Here is a 6708-nt window from a genome sequence, read left to right as displayed (position 1 = left end):
TCAGGCTCGGGTTCTCCCGCCTGACTCGGAAACCAGAACGAGGCAAAACGTCATCATCCCGCTGTCGGATTCTCGCAGGGTTTGGATTCCATATAAACAGCCACGCGTCGCAGCCATTTTCACTCCGGCATTGGAGAGTGTAGAGAGAGGACGTGTCTCCATCCTCAGTGTCCTCAGTGTCCGTGTCTTGTGCTGCATCAGTCCAGTCACAGTGGTTGTGTCCTCTGCTGCCATATGTCCAGTGCTGCTGTATAAGTACAGTCGAGTGGTGCTGTGTTGTGCTGCATCAGTCCAGTGGTGATGTCTTGTGCTGCATCAGTCCAGTCACAGTGGTGATGTCCTCTGCTGCCATATGTCCGGTGCTGCTGTATAAGTCCAGTCCATTGCTGTGGTGCTGTGTTGTCCTGAATCAGTCCAGTGGTGGTGTCCCTGTGCTGACGTATATTTCCAGTGGTACTGCCGTATATGTTTAGTGATCCTGCCGTATATGTCCATTGAAACTGCCGTATATGTCCAGCGGTACTGCCGTATAAATCCAGTGATCCTGCCGTATATGTCCATTGATCCTGCCATATAATTCCAGTGATCCTGCCGTATAAGTCCAGTGTTCCTGCTGTATAATTACAGTGGTACTGGCGTATAAGTTCAGTCCAGTGATACTGCCGTATATGCCCAGTGATACTGCCGTATATGTCCATTGATACTGCTCTATATGTCCAGCAGTACTGCCGTATAAATCCAGTGATCCTGCCATATCATTCCAGCGGTACTGCCGTATATTTCCATTGATACTGTCGTATATGTCCAGCGGTACTGCCATATATGTCCAGCAGTACTGCCGTATAAATTCAGTGATCTTGCAGTATAAATCCAGTTATCCTGCCGTATAATTACAGTGGAACTGGCGTATAAGTCCAGTCCAGTGATACTGCCATATATGTCCAGTGATACTGCCGTATAGGTCCATTGATACAGCAATATATGTCCAGCGGTACTGCCGTACATGTCCAGCGGTACTGTGGTATTAATCCATTGATCCTGCTGTATAATTACAGTGGTACTGGCGTATAAATCCAGTGATCATGCCATATAATTCCAGTGATCCTGCTGTATAAATCCAGTGATCCTGCCGTATAATTGCAATGATCCTGCCGTAGTCCAGTGATCCTGCCGTATAATTCCAGTGATCCTGCCGTATAATTCCAGTGGTACTGGCGTATAAATCCAGTGATCCTGCCGTATAATTCCAGTGTTACGCGCGTATAAGTCCAATGATCCTGCCATATATGTCCAGTGGAACTGCCGTATAAATCCAGTGGTACTGCCGTATAAATCCAATGAGCCTGCCGTATAATTCCAGTGATCCTGCCGTATAATTCCAGTGGTACTGGCGTATAAATCCAGTGATCCTGCCGTATAATTCCAGAGATCCTGCCGTATATGTCCAGTGATCCTGCTATATAATTCCAGTGTTCCTGCCGTATATTTCCAGAGATCCTGTCGTATAATTCCAGTGGTAGTAGCGTATATGTCCAGTGGTACTGCCGTATAAGTCCAGTGGTACTGCCGTATAATTCAAGTGATCCTGCCATATAATTCCAGTGATACTGTCGTATAGTCCAGTGATCCTGCCGTATAATTCCAGTAATCATGCCGTATAATTTAAGTGATCCTGCAGTATAATTGCAGTGATCCTGCCGTATAAGTCCAGTGATTCTGCCGTATAATTTCAGTGATCCTGCCGTGTAATTCCAGTGGTGCTGGCATATAAATCCAGTCCAGTGAAACTGCCATATATGTCCAGTGGTACTGCCGTATAAATCCAGTGGTACTGCCGTATAATTCCAGTGATCCTGCCGTATATTTCCAGTGATACTGGCGTATTAGTCCAGTGATCCTGCTATATAATTCCAGTGATCCTGCCGTATAAATCCAGTGATCCTGCTGTATAAGTCCAGTGATCCTGATGTATAATTCCAGTGATCCTGCAGTATAATTCCAGTGGTACTGGCGTATAAATCCAATCCATTGATACTGCCGTATATGTCCAGTGGTACTGCCGTATAAGTCTAGTGGTACTGCCATATAATTCCAGTGATCCTGCCATATAATTCCAGTGGTACTGGCGTATAAATCCAGTGATCCTGCCGTATATGTCCAGTGGTACTGTTGTATAATTTCAGTGGTACTGCCATATAATTCCAGTGGTAATGGTGTATAAGTCCAGTGATCCTGCCGTATATGTCCAGTAGTATTGCTGTATAATTCCAGTGATCCTGCCGTATAATTCCATTGATACTGGTATATAATTCCAGTGATCCTACCGTATAATTCCAGTGGTACTGGCGTATAAGTCCAGTGATCCTGCCTTATAGTTTCAGTGATCCTGCCGTATAATTCCAGTGATCCTGCCGTATAAATCCAGTGATCCTGCCGTATAAATTCAGTGATCGTGCCATATAATTCCAGTGATCCTGCCGTCTAATTCCAGTGGAACTGGCATTAAAGTCCAGTCCAGTGATACTGCCGTATATGTCCAGTGGTACTGTCGTATAAGTCCAGTGGTACTGCCGTATAATTCCAGTGATACTGCCGTATAAGTCTAGTGGTACTGCCATATAATTCCAGTGATCCTGCCATATAATTCCAGTGGTACTGGCGTATAAATCCAGTGATCCTGCCGTATATGTCCAGTGGTACTGTTGTATAATTTCAGTGGTCCTGCCATATAATTCCAGTGGTAATGGTGTATAAGTCCAGTGATCCTGCCGTATATGTCCAGTGGTACTGCTGTATAATTCCAGTGATCCTGCCATATAATTCCATTGAAACTGGTATATAATTCCAGTGATCCTACCGTATAATTCCAGTGGTACTGGCGTATAAGTCCAGTGATCCTGCCTTATAGTTTCAGTGATCCTGCTGTGTAATTCCAGTGATCCTGCCGTATAAATCCAGTGATCCCGCCGTATAAATTCAGTGATCCTGCCATATAATTCCAGTGATCCTGCCGTCTAATTCTAGTGGAACTGGCATTAAAGTCCGTCCAGTGATACTGCTGTATATGTCCAGTGGTACTGTCGTATAAGTCCAGTGGTACTGCCATATAATTCCAGTAATACTGCCGTAAAATTCCAGTGGTACTGGCGTATAAATCCAGTGATCCTTCCATATAATTCCAGAGAGAATAAAATAGGTAAAGATCAAGAACCACTTCCTCCTAGTGCTGAAGCTGCTGCCACTAGACATGACATATATGATGAAATCCCATCAACTTCGTCTGCCAAGGCCGCTGCCCAATGTGACAGTAGAGGGCATGTAAAATCCAAAAAGCCAAAGTTCAGTAAAAAGACCCAAAAATAGAAATTTAAATGGTCTGAGGAGAAACGTAAACTTGCCAATATGCTATATACGACATGGAGTGGCAAGGAACGGCTAAGGCCCTGGCCTATGCTCATGACTAGTGGTTCAGCTTCACATGACGATGGAAGCCCTCATCCTCCCACTAGAAAAATTATTAGAGTTATGCTGGAAAAAGCACAGAAAAGAACTGTGCGTTCTAAGATGGTATCACAAATCCCCAAGGAGAGTCCAAGTGTGTCGGCGGTTGCGATACCTGACCTTCCCAACACTAAATGGGAAGAGGTGGCTCCTTCCACCATTTGCACGCCCCCTGCAAGTGCTGGAAGAAGCACCCACAGTCCAGTTTCTGATATTCAAATTGAAGATGTCACTGTTGAAGTTCACCAGGATGAGGATATAGGTGTTGCTGGCGCTGAGGAGGAAGTTGACCATGAGGATACTGATGAGGATGTGGTTTGTTTAAATCAGGCACCGGGGAAGACACCTGTTGTCCATGGGATGAAGAAGCCCATTGTGATGCCTGGGCAAAATACCAAAAAAGCCACCTCTTTGGTTCGGAATTATTTCTCCACAAATCCGGACTACAGGTGTCAAGCCGTGTGTTGCCACTGTCAATCTGTAATAAGTATGGGTAAGGATGTTAACCACCTAGGAACATCCTACCTTATATGTCACCTGCTGTGCATTCATCAGAAGTCAGTGTCAAGTTGTGAAACTTTGGGCTAGAGTGTAAGAAGTCCACTGACACCTAAATCCCTTCTTCCTCTTGTACCCAAGCTCCCTCAAGCCACACCACCAACTCCCTCAACGTCAACTTCCTCCTCAGTCAGGAACGTCAGTAGTCCTGCTGGCCATGTCACTGGCAAGACTGAGGAGTCCTCTCCTAACTGGGATTCCTCCAGAGAATCCTTGAGTGGTACGCCTGCTGTTGCTGCCACTGCTGTTGTTGCTGCTGGGAGTCGATCGTCATTCCAGAGGGGAAGTCAGAAGACCACTTGTACTACTTCAACTAAGCAATTGACTGTCCAATAGTCCTTTGTGAGAAAGATGAAATATGACAGCAGTTATCCTTTTGCAAAGTGGATAACTGAGGCCTTGACAGCTATGTTGGTGTTAGACGTGCGTCCGGTATCCACCATTAGTTCAGTGGGACTTGTTTGAGGTACTGTGTCCCCGGTATCAAATCCCATCTAAGTTCCACTTCACTAGGCAGGCGATACCGAGAATGTACAAAGACGTCAGAAAAAGTTTCCTCAGTGTCCTACAAAATGAAGTTGTACCCACTGTCCATTTAAACATGGACATGTGGACAAGTGGAACAGGGCAGACTAAGGACTATATGACTGTGACAGCCCACTGGGTAGATGTATGGCCTCCCACAGCAACAACAGCAGCGGCGGCACCAGTAGCAGCATCTTGCAAACGCCAACTCATTCCTAGGCAGGCTACGCTATGTATCACCGCTTTCCGTAAGAGGCACACCGCTGACAACATCTTACGGAAACTTAGGGACATCATTGCACAATGTCTTACCCCAATTAGACTCTCCTGGGGATTTGTGATATCGGACACATTGTGCATACATTATATGTGGGCAACTTCCAGCACGTCCCATGTTTTGCACATACAATTCATTTGGTGGTGCAGAATTTTTTGAAAAATTACAGGGGCATGCAGTAGATGCTGACGGTGGCCCCAAAAATTGCAGGCCACTTTTGGCATTCAGCCACCGCGTGCTGAAGACTGGAGCGCCATCAAACGCTCCTGAACCTGCCCTGCCATCACCTGAAGCAAGAGGTGGTAACGAGGTGTAATTCAGCACTCTATATGCTTCATAGGATGGAGTAGCAGCAAAAGGCCATTCAAGCCTATACATCCACCTACGATATAGGAAAAGGAGGGGGAATGCACCTGACTCAAGTGCAGTGGAGAATGATTTCCATCTTGTGCAAGGTTCTCCAACCCTTCGAACTTGCCACACGTGAAGTCAGTTCAGACACTGCCAGCTTGAGTCAGGTCATTCCCCTCATCAGGCTTTTGCAGAAGCAGCTGGAGAAATTGAAGGAGGAGCTAAGATGGAGCGATTCCGCAAAGTATGTGGGACTTGTGGATGGATCCCTTCATTGACTTTGCCAGGATTCAAGGGTGGCCAATCTGTTGAAATCAGAGCACTACATTTTGGCCACCGTGCTCGATCCTAGGTTTAAAGCCTACGTTGTATCTCTCTTTTCAGCAGACACAAGTCTGCAGAGGTACAAAGACCTGCTGGTGAGAAAATTGTCAACTCAAGCGGAACGTGACCCATCAACAGCTCCTCTTTCATTTTCTCCCGCAACTGGGGCTGCGAGGAAAAGGATAAGATTTCCTAGCTCATCCTCTGGCGGTGATGCAGGGCAGTCAGGAGTGAGTGTTGACATCTGGTCCGGACTGAAGGACCTGCCAACGATTACTGACATGTCTACTGTCACTGCATATGATTCTGTCACCATTGAAAGAATGGTGGAGGATTATATGAGTCACAGCATCCAAGTAGTCATGTCAGACAGTCCGTTCGTATACTGGAAGGAAAAAGAGGCAATTTGGAAATTTGCACTTGCACAAACTGGCTTTATTTTACCTAAGTTGCCCCCCCTCCAGTGTGCACTCCGAAAGAGTGTTTAGTGCAGCCGATAACCTTGTCAACGATCGGCATAGGAGGTTACTTCCACAAAATGTGGAGAAGATGATGTTCATCAAAATGAATTATACATTCCTCCAGGAAGACCTTTACCAGCAATTGCCTCCAGAAAGTACACAGGGACCTGTGATGGTGGATTCCAGTGGGGACAAATTAATACTCTGTGAGGGGAAGGATGTAGACAGTGAAAGGGGTGAGAAATCTTAGGATGAGGATGAGGTTGACATCTTGCCTCTGTAGAGCAAGTTTGTGCAAGGAGAGATTGATTGCTTCTTTTTTGGTGGGGGCCCAAACAAACCAGTCATTTCAGCCACAGTTGTGTGGCAGACCCTGTCGCTGAAATGATTGGTTTGTTAAAGTGTGCATGTCCTGTTTATACAACATAAGGGTGGGAGGGAGGGACAATTCCATCTTGCACCTCCTTTACTACTTTGCATGATGTGCTGTTTGTTAGTTTATTTAAGTGCCATCCTGTCTGAAACTGCAGTGCCACTCCTAGATGGGGCAGGTGTTTGTGCCGCACACTTGTGTCGCTTAGCTTAGTCATCCAGCGACCTAATTGCACCTCTTTTTCTTCTTTGCATCATGTACTGTTTGGGGCCTAGTTTCTTTAAGTGCCATCCTGTCTGCCACTCCAGTGCTACTCTTAAATGGGCCAGGTGTTTGTG

Source organism: Pseudophryne corroboree, chromosome 4 (genome assembly GCF_028390025.1).
Source record: "Pseudophryne corroboree isolate aPseCor3 chromosome 4, aPseCor3.hap2, whole genome shotgun sequence".
Taxonomy (NCBI): Eukaryota; Metazoa; Chordata; class Amphibia; order Anura; family Myobatrachidae; genus Pseudophryne; species Pseudophryne corroboree.
Note: the sequence above shows the minus strand (reverse complement) of the source record.